Consider the following 15,381-nt stretch of genomic DNA (forward strand, 5'->3'; position numbering starts at 1 on the left):
AAATGCAGAACTCATCCTTGTGGAACCTCACCTTTCTCCCCTCCTTCTTTGTCTCTCTTTCTTCTCTCTCTCTCGTCTTGGCTTCTCCTCTTTTCGCTCCCTCTTGCCTTTCCATCTCATCCCGTCCTGCTCTCAAGTCGCTTTTTCAATTTCAAAACGCTTTGAAGCCGACGCCAGCCGCGAGACCCCCCCCACCCCCCTCCTAGAAGAGTGAACTCTGGGACTCCTTACCTTTTTTTTTTTTCCTACTCTCTATATTTCTCCTTACTGTGTCATCAATCCTCCACCTCTCCCTCTCTCCTCCCCCCACCTGGTCCTGCCTATCTCGCTCCATTTCTTTTTCTACTGGATGTATTGTTCTGGCTTGAAAAACTGGTTTCTGGACAGGGGTGAAGTAAATCTTTTGTGACCTGGTATTCCCTGCTGGGCCTCTCTCCCTCTCTGTCTCCCTCTTTGACTTTTCTTAGTTAAGCCTCTCTCGGCCGACACAGGCACCAAGCTGTAACACGATACAGATGGAATATAGTATAAACAGAATAGCTCCCCTAAAGGAGAAAGGCCCGCCGATCCCGTCCTCCCCCATCTCTGTGTTCTTGCCTAGCTGCACCCTCTCTCTCCTCATCGTCTCTTTCTGAACAACCAGGTTTTTGTTTCAGCTGCTTTGTAGTTTCCTCTACGTGGAGTCAGTGACCGGAGAGGGAGTTTATGTAAGGTCTACTTGTCCTTGTTCACCGTGTCTCAGAAACTTTCTGGGTTGGTCATGCTCTGTGTGGCTGCACCATTCTCTCCGTTTGGTGTTTTACTGTAGCGAGCAATGATTTTTTGATTCAGAGTCCTTCACACACTCACCTCAATAGCTCCTCTGTGAGGATCGTAAATGGGATTTTAATAAATGCAATATTCAGCATCACTTTGACTCAAAATGCATTCGGAGAAGTCAGTTTTAAGAAAACTTTAATTTGCTTCAGTGTTCAGTGCAACAGAAGCATTTTGAGGCTGATACAGGATACTGGCTGGGGCGGCACTCTAGTTTACAGAATGACATGTCAGTATCATGTAAAATATCATTGCCATGTCAAATTAAATTGTTATTTATGATAACATAGATAAAAACAGTAATCTCTGATTCAATGTAAGTGAATACATCACTCACAGCTGATTCTTATTCGCTCAAACTTGACAAAAAGTGCATGTTTGTACGAAACAGGAAGGCAAACGGCCACACATTGTAGAGGGAAAGGGGTATAATTCATGTTGGCATTTAACACAGAGGACCACAAGCTGCTGTCTGAGATAAGACCCACCATAGCAGCTCTTATCTCATCATAGTGACCATGTCATATATTTAGACTAAACAGGTGCAGTGTTATGTTTTCTGTTCTATAAGACAGATTTGAAAGAAGCAGGAGTGATATGATCAGTGGGAAGAAGTATAAATTTAGTGGCACGATACAGAATAGTGACAACGTGTGCTTGAGGTGTTCGCAGATAACAAAAATCATCGCCTGATTGATCTTCTAATGACTTCCTCTCCAAAATACCACGCCTATCCACTTTAATGTACAACTTGGATGGGTGCCTGCCTTCCAGTGGACATCTTCAACAAAGTAATGTCACAACCCAGGTTCCAAATGAGTATTTAAAGCTTCACAAAATGAAAGATGTAGGGGGCTCTATGGAACAATTTGTAACAATATGAATGTATTAATCACTTCTTTATTGGCCATATGTGAGAGGATTGTAACATGACGTGAAAAACAAGACCTATACAAGCCTGTGGATGTTTGTTTACACGCTTGTATAGGCTTCGCTAACAGAGAGGAGTCAGCTAACATAAACTAACGACTTCCAGCACAACCCAAATTCAGAAATGATTTTTTCATCAGTGTGTATTCACACGAAACTAAGACTTGTCATGTTTTTCTTACCGGCAAGTTTTCTACAGTAGCCCAGAATGGACAAAAACCAAACATTTGACACTTCGCAACCTCACCTCTATAGGCCACTAAACCCACAGATACTGTATGGTAGCCGCTTCTTAAACTGACATGATGCACTCTGCTAGAGAGACGATGTATCACTCTGATATGTTGGAACAAAAATCCCTCAGTTCAGTTGTGACTGTACAGTGGTGACACATATCTCCAGTCAACCTGAAAGGTAGCCAGTGCAAACTCATCCAGTTTGACGCAGAGGGCAAGCTGTAACTTCTGATGTTAGTCTTTGCTTGTATGTTTTACAGGTTTTAACAATTAATTTTGCGTGTTGTCAGTAGTTACGTGCGGTTACGTTCTTTAAATGTGTGACAGCGAACAGTCGTTCCATATGCCCTGTACATGCCACTGTCAAGCCCATTCTCTACAAACGTTTGTTACACTAATCAGACTCTCAAAGGCCACTGCGCTTAACAAGGCTTTAAAATAAACTTGTGAAGTTGAGTGCCCATTGAGCTGCCTATACAAAACAGTGCATTCAGCAGGACTTCACAACTATGAGGCACTGATAGGCTTCCATGCCTCCTCTTTAAATGCCTTCATGTCTCCAATTCAGTTAAAGGGAAAGGGGAAGGCACCCTGGGCAGTGATCTCTGAAACCCCATTCAGAGAGAGACAGTGATGTGGAACATATCAATGGGAAAGGGTTAACCTGGGTCAGCCGGACTGAGTGGGCAAACCCTCCTCCTGAAGTGTTTCAAAAATGGATGAAAACCTATTGTTAGAATGGCCATTTCTTACATAATTTAAGCAAATCTTGAAAGATATCAGAGGGAGAGAGAGCGAGGGACAGAGCGCAGGAGAGGAACAGAAAGGTCATATGTGTGGGCAAGCTACGGAGAGCGAGCGTAGGCTCGGCCGAGAAGGAATCTTAAACTTTAGTTGGTAATTATGTAATAAAATTCTGTTTAATTTTATGGTTTTTTAGACATGTCTTCAGTCTTCACTGCAGATTGAAATCTCTGGTAATACTGACAACAACTAGTCTTCAAAAGAAATATATTGTGTATGGGTTCATTGCGGGTTCACACACGTGGGCAGACTATAGATATAACTTGTGAATTTCCAGCTCCTTTGCAATGGTTTTGGTCTTTGAAGTTTCGTGATGCTGAAGTATGTTGAATATTAAGCTGATACTACAAAAGTCCCACACTGAGCTTGAGGAGGCAAAATTATGTTAGCTCAATTTCAGCATAATTAAATCCACTTCCTTTTGTTGGTTAATGTTCCCATATAAACCTCGCTAACTACTCTTTCTACTTTTTGTGTATGAACTACTTATTATAGTAGGAGCCACAGATCTTTTTTACTGAAGTTAAAATAGCAATATCACACTGTGAAAATCCTCAGTTACAAGTAAAAGTCCTGCATTCACATTTTACATGACAACAAAAATGGACACAAATTACTTCAAGGGGCTCTATGTAATAATGAGTATCAATTGCATGTATTAATCTCTTTTTTATTGGCCATATGTGAGCAGACTGTAACATGACGTGAAAAATGAGACCTTCCCCGTCTGTCTGTTGTCTAAACAAGCCTGTGGATGTTTTTTTGATGTTGTTTCATGCTGCTGGACTGTGGATTTCTTTGTGAAGGACAGTCCACATGTGACTTTATGCACATTCTCGAGTGCCTCGTCAGAGAGCAACAGTAGATAAGATTAACTTAGAAATGGAGTCTGCTAACAAAAACAGAAAAACAGCGGTTTCCAGTTCAACAGAACTCCTTTGTAAGCATCAAAGTTAAAGTACTCATTTGGCAGCAGAATGACGTCTTTTATTATAATATATTGTCTGATCATTTTAACAAATGTATTACATGTAAGCTGCATCTTCACGTTATGATTTGGATGTTTAACCTTTAGCAATATATCATTGTGGAAACATACCACAGTAGAAAGTACAATGTTTTCCATCTGAAGTATACTTTATTTTCAGTAGTGTAAAAATAGAAAAACTATAGTCAATAAGTGGTGACTGAGCAGACAGGACCGCCTCTTTATGGAGTTCTCTGTCATGATCGGATAAAGTGGGCATGGACACCAGAAAATTTCGCTTTCACTTCACTTTACTCTTTTACTACATGAGCAGGGGGAGGAGAGACATGGGTTACTGACCGAACACTATAACAGTGATTATTAGAATACAGAGCCATTAAACATATATTTTAATAAGAAAATGACACTTACAGAAGCTTTAACATAGTAAATCTCTTGCTGTAAGTTGTAAATAAAACTGCAGATTCACAATCCTTTGTCACATTTTGTGTATCCCATTTTATGTGCAGCCATATGTGTTGGCCTTTCCCATCCTGTGCTGCAGGATGTGTAACCACATTGCAACACCCCTAATCCATCTTTAGCTTGTACCTGCAAGTATTGCTAAATGCCCACTATAACTGCCTTAATGTGCGTATCCCATGTGGTAGTGTGTATCCCTCTCTTCACACTCGGCTGGCTGTGTCCAGTCCATTCTCCAGCCATTCAATGGATCAGAGCAACAGGGCGAGCCCCCCTCCCTTGTGTCGGGGTAATTGTGTTTTTGTACAAGCTGTCTGGCTGCATTACAGTGGCCACGACCCAGTGTCTACCCTGTTCTCATCACTCGGGCTACTGGGGCTCGACAAAGTCATCTGCAAACTCTGCTTCTATCTTGCTATGCTGATTCCAGTCATCCTCGTGAGCTGGAGCTGAAATGTCATCAGGTGTAACCAGGAGATCAGAGATATTCTCATGAGTCAGTTGCTTTATTGGCAGTCAATATTTTAGCAGAGAAGTAAAGCTGGAGTGGTGAGGAAAAAGACAGAGGACGGCGTTGGTTGAATGATTAGATCATGATCGGGTGGGTGTTATGTCTTCTTGTGCTGCTGCACAGACATGACAGATAGGAGAGGCAGGGAGGGGGCAGACAGACAGATTGAATACAAGGACAGGCAGATATGCAAGCAGACAGACAAACATAAAGGCAGCGGGGAAGACGGATAGGCAGAAAACAAAGAGACGGAAGATGAAAAAAAGTGAGAAATAGATGAACCAAGGCCGACAAAGAGGCAGAGTCAAAAGAAAAAATGAAAGTCAGGGAGACTGAGACTTGAAAACCAGACACAGGAGTAGGTGAAAATGTAGGTGGTAGACAGAAAGACAGACAGACAAAGAAGCTAATCTAATGCACTCCCATCCAGCGGACCTTGTGTGAGAATGTGCTGATATAGAGCTTAGCTGGAGGAGGATTTTCTCCCTTTAGTTTGGCTTTTCTGCTAAGTAGCATTGTGATACAATCAGCCACTGTACAGGCCGTCTGTGCGTACATATGGAATTCCATTAACCTTTCTGGCTCTCTTGGTTAAATGTCAGCATGGTGCATGAAATTGAATTGGTCATTGATTCAGAAGCAGGACGATTCTCCCACTCAGTTGGAGACAAGCACAATAGAGCCGCACTGAAGCTGCGTGCTCCTTGCTGCTAACAAACTACAGCATAAACAAGAATGCTCCGGGGAGCAGAACGTCTGTGAGGACAGCTGTGATATGTCTTCTCTACAGACAAAGTTCACTCTGCTTTACAAAAGAAAGTTTCCCACCATTTTAGCTGAAAACAAACATCACTTGAAATCAGACTATTCATACTTAGTCTAGGTTTGTATGAAGCAATAAAACATTTTCCCTGCTCTGGCCTGATTTGGGCTCAATCCTATTTTCAGTTGATATGCCTTGCCCCCTTTCCCCTCAGAGCAGAGTTACAAGTGGTAGTAGCTGAAGTCTCCTCGACGAAATGGGACAACTCTTCAAGACCCTCGTACATCATCAGCTGTTTTCTATGGCAAATGAAACAGATGTGATTTCCAACATGGAAAATTACATTTCCAATATGATGAAAGTGCAGCAGCTTCGTTACTGGACAACAATAAACATTAGCTGACTATTTTCTGTCCAAAAGAAATCATACACATATGCCCCTATGATTTTGATGTGGTGATGTGATGTTTCCTCTCTTGACTAAAACCAAAAGATAAAGAAAAATATATAGATTTTTGGTGTCATGACTAATTCTACTGGATTCTGTTTCAATATCTGCCTAAGTAGTAGTAGATGGAGACCTTAGGCACACCTGCCACACAACACAAGAGCCACAGACTCTGAACAACATACCACATTAGCTTTCATGATAAAGCCCTCTTCTCATCTAATTTGCAAACATGAACACACGTCTTGTCCTGCACCTCAGCTTGTTTGACCTGGGAACAGTGCACTGCCAACGTCAGTTTGTGGCTATAAAGCTAATTAGCTGCTCAGCTGCAGCACATTGAACAGCATGTACACATCCTTTTAATGAAAATAAAAAATGCTGTTGGATGTGTTTAAAAGCAAGTTGAGATAATGTCTGATCACACAAAGGGATGACTCAATGTGATCTCAGCTGGACTTTGAAGCAACAGACAAAAGAGAAATGAAGGAAATACAACGTGTCATCGTCCTGTAATGGCTGCTTTTGGCCACAGCATTTTCATTTTATTTTATTGATCTGCTCCTTGAAGACCTGCCACTGAACTCATTGTGCACCTAACAGTTCTTTTTTTTTCAACACTTTCTGGTCATAACACAACAAGACTGTGTTGTAAATAAAAGGTGGCAGTTCATTTCCAGCCTTCCATTTATTTTTTTTCTCATGACAGACAGAGTGCTGACTATTCGACAGTGATCCCTCCAATGTAATTAAGAAGTGTCTTCTGAAATGTAATATCCAGCAATTTGATGTGGCAATATACGGCACATCCATATTAATCTACTTATTTACCAAAAATGAATACAAGTTATAGTGCTTTTATTGAATCGGATGGTAGAAAGGAAAAAGATTTTCAAAGACAACATTATTGGCCTGTCTGATCAAAATTAAGTCATTATTAAAAAAAAAACATGTTCACTAATGTAGTTGTATTTAAATTAAAAGCTGTACTAATCAAGATGTTTACATTAACAATGGAATTATCATCCAGCTCTGCAGTTCACCTTAGTCAGTGGCAGACTGACGATGTTTGAGGGGCAGGGGCAATAAAACAGAAAAGGGGCACCCACTGTATGTGGTGGGGCACCAGTGCACAGAAAGCCGTGATACATTTCACTCTGGAGGGCGTTTTATCATGTTTTATCTACCAAAGAGGCATCCAAGAGGGCAGTTTTGTGGCATTTTCTCAAACATGTCCAGCATGCAACTTCACTGTAATGAACGGGGGTTGAAACTAAAGATTATTTTCAATAATAATGAAAAATGTAAATACTATTGATTGACCATCAAACTGGAGGTCTCATGACCTACTATGAAAACTTCCATCTACATCTAAATAATGAGATTCAGTCAGAACACTTGAGTTAGTGATCCAAGTTGCAGAGTTTACTTATCACAAAACTATACAACTATCTATTTGTGACAGGCTGTATTACACTTCCATATTCTGTGGAAGAGGGGTCAAACACATATTTTCCAGTCTGACATGCAACAATTTGACTTTAAACTTTCAGCATTTTTCAAATCGACATTTGGCTGCTCTGCTGCATATATGCGCCCCACAGCCCTGCTGGATGCATAAACAAATCCTGACCTTTGTTCTCATTTGTGGACGTTCAATATTAATGGCAAACAGGGAGGCGGTGGCTGAGATGGGAGAGCTTCAGGAATATATAGGAGCTCAGATGCTAAAACAATGAGGAGCGGTAACAATCCTGGTGCTCAGGAGGTCAGCGGATCGATGTGCAGGGATTACATGGTGCGATGTGGATGTCGATAGGTCAAGAGACATACTCGCTAATGAAGCTGAGTTATGACTCATTCATCTGGCTCCTTGCCACAGACTCCGCTATCTGTTACTCCTTAATTTCTTTCTTTCTTTCATTTATTTTGTCTTTCTTTCTGTCCTTGTTCTTTCTCTCCTCTCTCACATGCGCCCAAGTTCTCCTACAGTCTCTTTATTTCTTTTTTTTTCTACGTTCAGCTGTCCCTGTCACATTTCTTTTTTTCTTCCGCTTTTTTCTCCAGCTTTTCTTCTCACCCCCTTGCATCAGAGTCAGCCCATATACCGTCATGCTCTCCCACTCCAAACTCTTTGTTTTTTACCCTCCTATCTTCTTTCTTTCTCTCTTGCACCCTGTCAATGCTCTCAAGTTGCTCGTAACCAAATCTCAGGGTTCTCCATTTCCTTCCTGCTAATGCCCACCTAATGCCTCCTCCCACACACACACACACACATATTCCAGTCTAAGCATCCTCAACAAAGTCCAATCTAAGAACAAACAGTCCAGATTTTTGCAGCCACACTTCGTCATATCTGTGAAAATAAAAGCTCTGTCATCTCAATGTCACTGATGCCTGCTGAAGGCTTATTCTCGACAGCTGATGGGAGAAATGTCGCTCCAACAAATGCGACAAAATTCTAGCCATTTCTAAGTTAAGGGAAAGACTTGGAGATTGTTTCAGCCTACTTGCACACTTCTCCAAGGTTTCTCATTACGGCGACAGACTGCATATTACGTCTGTACGTCTCGAAAAACCCGACAGTAAAATAATGTGACGGGGTGAAGATGTCACTTTGCAGAGAGATTCAAGAGAGAATCTGTGTAATGCTGGGCCAAATTGCAGCTTTTAGCACTGTTTTCATAACCATTCTCTCACCAGGCACTTTCTACACTAAAACCCTCTCTTTCATCAGCAAATGGTGGGTTTCTCTTGTTCTTAACCTTCCCTTTGCCTTTCCACTCAGCTGCATTATCAGGGTCTGCTCACATAAACACCTGCCAAGATGGTGACAGAGTGGCTAAAATGTGCCCCCTTTTAGTCGTGACCCATTATGAATATTTGTGCATCCCAGTGTGTATCTTTGCTGCCTCGTGCGACTGCGCCTGTGTGTGTTAGACCGTCTGAGTTTCAAGTTTATGTTACAAATTGTATGTGTATTATAGCCAGAGCTCAATTTGCCTGTTAATGTGAATGCCTGCTACGAAGAGGACCTGACTAAAATGAAAGGCAGAGCGACAGAGGGGGAAAAAATGACATTTCCAGCCGAGTTTTAAGCTTTTGTTAAGACCATTAAAAATGAACACAATACACCATCCTCCAAACATTCAGCCCACATGCTGGATTTGTTTGACATCGTAGCATAGCAGAAGAAACAGGCATAAAAGGACAGTAATATATGGAGTGGTGACAATGAAAGGGAAAAAAACAACATAAAGTTTCTTTGTGGGGTGTTGGATGTAAACAAGCCACCAGAGCAGCTTCATTGTTCCCCGTCACAAATTCTACAAGTTTTTGAAACTCTGCTGGAGAGATGAACGCCGCTCTGTCAGAAGATTTCTCCCCATTTGGTGTTTTGATGGTGTGGTGGTGGTGGGTGTTGTTTAACATCTTTCAAAATGTCCCATATTCTGTTCATTTGTCGCCCGTCTGTATAGACTCTAAATGGGAGGTTTTCAAAGCGTGAAGTGGGCCTCCCCAGGGGTGCCCCAAACAGCTTCAGTGGAGGCTCAGTGAATGGAAGTGGAACATATTAAATTAGCTATTGCATTACTTTTTAACAGGACATCAGAATGAATAGCCTTAAAACTGTGCTATTTGGTCAAATAAATGGATCAGAGAGTCTCTCTTTGTAGCAGTCAATTCCATAATGTTTTCAGCCTCAACCTGTCAGTGACAAAAACAAGCATTTATAGTGGATGTAAGTGATGGTTTGAGTTGTCCCAAAGGATTACATGGCAGCCAACACAGCCAAGTCACAGTTGCCAGCTGAGGCGATCTACTGGATGATACCAAAACTTTTGGTAAGTATTAATTTACACACCCAAACATGTAGACACAGGGCCCAGGTTTAAAAATACCAGAATTTACCTTCAACTAGCACACAAGCTAGCTGCTAATAATGCAAAACATTGTGAAAGATGAAATCCTAAAGTAAAGCTTTGGTCAGTCTGTGGACGGAAGGAAGGACATTTCTTTCTTTTTTTAATGAGAATAGCTTTGGAGAGTTGCATTTTCACGTCACAGCACTTTTTGAAATGGCTAATTTTGTCCCCATCACTTTTTGAAAGCATAACTTGCTAGAAATGATCTGAAAAAGAGTTGTGCAGAGGAAATGTTAATTAGCAAATGAAAATACTTTGCTTTCCATCAGCACTTAAAACTGGCTGCTGCTGATTCTAGTGCAAATATAAGTAGTGACATCGAATATATTATTCTCTGATCACCTAAAACTGAATATATATATATATATATATATATATATATATATATATATATATATATATATATATTTCATCTCAGCACTCATATCAACACAAAGTGATGCCCTAGCACACAATGCAGCCGTGGTGGAACATGATTGTCATGTTGAGTTAGCAACTCGTTTCACTGCCAGAAATGATTAATTAACGCTGCTTTAACTATTGATGGAATTTAATATGAAAAAAATAAATGGGACCTCACATGCAAGTCAAAGAAATATAAGTCAAAGTTTTCCAAAAACTTGTGTCCTTGCTCTCAACCACCTGCTTGACTTGCTTCTGCAGTTATACTCGTGGTAAATCACAATGGCTGCCATGTGAATAAAGGGAATTTGGAAAGTTCACCTGCAGACCTTGAGACTCTCCCCTTTAGTGACTTTAATGCACAACGTGGTGCTGTGAAGCCAGCATTAAGTCCTGCAGGCTCTCAAGGATCCCACTTATCCCACGGTTCAACACCTCACTTTCCTTTTACACTTGCAAACTTAATGTGCTGTAGATAAAAATGAATACCCTCATGCTCGAGCAGAGATAGGTGAGGGTCCCACTTTTCAGAAAGCTTTCACATATTACAGTCCAGAAAGAGATAAAGGCAAAGCTGGCACAAAATCACTTGAATCTCAAAGTGCAACTGACTACAGGAAATTACCATCACAGACAATAAGGCCTACAAAGGTAGGTCAAACGCTTGTTAAAGCTATAAATCCTATCAATGAAATGTTTGAATGTACATTTTAGAACACCTTCTTTTGGTCGCTCTGACTTGTAATTTGAGTAATGACTGGTTGCACATTTGACTGTACCTGTGTTACGTCCAAAAAGAGCAAATTCTTCGAGAAGGAGCAATAAAACACATTTCTGACTGTGACTGCTTACTCTAGTGGAGCCCAAACAGCTCCGGCTGCCCTCCCAGGCCAGAGGGACTGATGGCAGACAATGCACAATGGAGTGCTGACTTGATTTCCTATTACCCCGTGCTGGAGGAACTCTTTTGTCTGAGGATGGGCAACATAATGGAGTGTAATGAGAGAATTGAGGTGTTTGCGGAGGAGTAGTGCAGTGCAACAAGAGGACCAATTTCTTCCCTCTTAATTTGTTTGTGTTTCCCCCCAAACCCGTTTCCTCTGTGTGAGCTCCTAATAGTGTCAACACACCACCAGATAGGCAGAGAGAGTTTGTGCTGGTGTTTGTGTGCATGTGACAACTGCAGTCAGGGTGCAGGTGCATGTGAGAAAGAGGGCGTGCATGCTGATGTGTGTGCGTCGGTGTGTTACTTTGATTTTTCTGGTCTCTGGTCTCTATCTGTTTCTGTGATCTCACAATATTTTTTCGCCTCCTCCTCTTTTCCTTTCTATCTCTCTGCTGTCCGTCTCTCTTTCCCCTCCCTCCTGACGGCTCCTGTGGGGCTTCCCTGGGTGTATCTTTCCTGTTTTCCTCTCCCCTATCCAATGCAATTTTCTCTTTATCAACATTTGATTTCCACTGAGTGAGTTGTCCTGTGCTCTGAGACCAACAAGAAGCAGGGGCCTAGTAAAAGAAAAACACATGCAAGAAACAGTGTTTATCTAAGTTCCCCCTCCCCTCTCTCCGATCTTATATTGCTCTTTATCTCCTTTCATCTCTCTTTCTCACTCTCTCCATCACCCGTACTCCTGCCAAATGTGGCCTCTGTTTGTTACCAGATATCAGACCATCAGCTCGTATCACTTTCCCACTGTGGCAGCCAACTGCAAAGTGACCCACCCCCTCTTAGTTACGGTTGCATATGTCCCTCGAGCTTTCCAATCCAGCACGGCATGTATTTCGTTTATGATGATCACGGTGGCAGATTCAAAGCTACAAAATTCATTGTCATTTTTTAAACAGTGGGTCCTCATTTCTAGGATCCCACTGCTTTTCTTCTCTATGGAACAACAGTGTTGGCTAACAAGTAAGCTAAATAATGCTAAAAGACAACCTCAATGGCAGCTAGCACGCCTTCATAACTCAAACATATTTGATCATGCATAACAAGAGAGTTGTCATTTACCAGTAGAGAGACAAGACAACATGTATATGCTTTGGCAAAGGTGTTGCATGAAGATGCAGCGGCCGGTAGCTTCTACAAATTATGCAACGTTTTTGTCTTTTTAACTGTAATTCTTTTGGCCCACAGCGTCTTTCGACCATCCAACCTGACCAGCTGGACTGCCCCAGGGAGGAGGAGAGTCAGAGTAAGAGTCATAATGATCCAGCTTGGTTTAAGGCCGCTGCTGGATAATATCTGGTCGCAGGAAATGGACAAAATGGGACTCATCAGGAATCAGAGACTGAGACACCACAACATCTCCATGCTGTTGCTCGATGGGCAGACCGTGCAGGACTACAGCTGGATGGGAAAGGTGGACTCAGTGTTTACATCATTCATGCTTGGTGCTCACACACAGTCAAAGGGGAAGGACAGTGTTTCCCAGATTTCAAACTTTTGATATGAAGATGCCAACCACAGTACCATCACCGTCGTGTTACTGCTGTTTACACAGCTACACCCGGACACAGATGCATTACATGTTTATGTATTTTTGTAAATAAATAACTGTTTATACTGTATGTTCTGTAATTTGTGTTGCATGGCAAGGAGTTTACAAACTTTCATTTTGTTATGCAACCCTGTGTTGTGTAAGGACGAATCAGTTATCTTGTATCTTGTATCTTGTTTGAGTTTGACCTCCAGACAGTGGTTTAATGTTTGATCTCAATTCATAATTGCAGACTGTGCAGATGTAATGTTGTGTGATCAATTTAAATCACACCTTTGAATCTACATTCACTTGATTGTCTTAAAATGGAAAAAGATAAGAAAAATACATTAGTGAGCCTTTTTGTATACAGTGAGTGGATTTTCTTTACAATTATATAGGCAATTACATATTCAATGATACATATTTGAGTGCTGATGATCACATTAATCACTAAGTCACAGAAAACATTTTTTTGAAAGAAATTGCGTTTTCTGATCTCACATCTCTTGCATGATCTGTGGTTCAGGTTAGAAAAACACTGTGCGTTGCGTCAAAATTGCCTTTTCATTAAGGCGAGTCGTGGTTAAAATGAACCACCATCAGCAGGAAAGGAGAAATGAACAATTACACTCTCATTTTTCATTGGGGAGCAGCATTAGCATCCGGGACTGACTGACACACGGTGCACGTGCTGTTGTGGTTGGGTGTTTCTATTCTCACATGAACAGTAGCAACACAAAACGCACTCATGATATTCTCCCTGTTCTGGAAGGTTACTACTACTGCAGGCAGTGAGCCAAGCGTGCTAACGTTTATCTTGATATTGCTCTTGCTGCAACACCATGCACATCACTTTGGCATGCGGAAAAAAACAAGGCTTGACAGGCCTGTCGAGCCTCGTTACGGTAACTGAGCCGCGATTGGAAAATTGCTGTTCACGGGAGGGGTTTGGTGATAAGTCAATTTTGATCGTCTGCTGTTCTTTTCTCTCCTGCTTTTGTTCATCAAAGTATATTTACCATCCTTGATTGGCTTTAATAAGATGAACAACACCTCCACACAACTTACTCACGCAAGCACACACACACACGGACACACACACACACACACACACACACACACAGTGGCTGCAGAGTCCCCCTTGGACCTCCCTGCCATCATTCCCCAAAAAATAAAATAAAACATGTCCCTCTCTCATTTCGCACCCACGCCTAAAGACATCCATTGTGAAAAATTCATAATTCAAAGTCCTTTTAATGATGTGATTAAAAAGTCATTTGAGCTTCTATGAATCTCCCCCCCACCCTAATGCACACACACACACACACTCACACGCACTCCCACACACATTATTTCTTCTCTCTCCTTCCTTTTCACCCTCTGCATTTTGTCTGCAGAGTGAAAGTTTCTAATTTGCTCTTAATGAAGGCGAACTCCTAATGAGCCCCCTCCTCCTCCTCTTGTCCCTGTTTTTGCTTCTCTCCTGAGCAGCTTTGATCTTTTAGGGTGCATTTGATCATTTGTTGCCCCGTGTTTGGAGGCCGATCCATCGCGGCTCATTGCATAACAAAGTCCTCGGGGAGAGTGGCTAATGGAGGATGAGTGGCAAGGTGGCTGCTGATTAAGTTTATTGTTGGGTAAGGCTTGCATGTGATTGACTCTGATTCCGATTGCGTTCACGAATAGACAGCTGAAATTACATTTCTAGCAGTAAGGAAACCTGATTCACGATCACAGTGGCATTTGAAACAACTTTATTTGAGCATAGGAGCATTTCTTGTGGCTCATTACATATGTCCAGACAATAAAGGTACATTGAAATAGTAATTCATAAACATTTTTTTTTTTTTTAAACATCGCCATATTGCCAGTCGTGAGGTGACCTATAAGAATGAGAGCAGCTGAAGAGAGCTTCGGTGGATATCATGGATGAGGTAGAAACACTTACAATGACATACGTTCACAGCAGCAGTGGGAGAAGCAATAGACGAGCTGCAGTTTTTTTAAATGGCAACACATTAACTGTTGCCAAAGCCAGTACAAGCTGTACAGACAGCAGTGCCAGGGTGCTGAGGGGGCATAGAGATAATAATAAAAAACAGCAGTGATACTGGCAAATTGCAGATCCATGTGCTCACTTCGTGCTGTCAATAGATCATGTTGACTTGCAACCCCATCTGCCCAGACAGCTAACAAGCAATTATAATAAACTTCTTAAAAGAAAATAAGTTGTCAGCTCAGTTTTTGCACTTTCACTTTAACAGGCACACTGTGACCTTTAGCTCCTTATTCCGTCTGGTTTTGTAAAGAAAACTACGTGTGGAAAACAAAAATTCGAAAAAATTATTTGTGACTTATTTTGGAGATATTTTGTGACGTTAGACAGATTTCCTGCATGACATTTTTGTGCAGTGATTACATTTCACCAAATAATTCACGTGTTACGTTAACTTCAGCCATGCTTAAAGGACGAGTTCACCCAAAATGAAAATTCAGTCAGTATCCCCATGCCAATTGAAGCATGGGGATTTTGTAGTCCACAAAACATTTCTGAAGCTACACAGTAAAACAGCATTGCAGCATTTTCCTAAACAACTCAAATTGGAAGTTGTTACACC

The sequence above is a fragment of the Pagrus pagrus genome (genome assembly GCF_965226575.1).
Source record: "Pagrus pagrus genome assembly, chromosome: 8".
NCBI lineage: Eukaryota > Metazoa > Chordata > Actinopteri > Spariformes > Sparidae > Pagrus > Pagrus pagrus.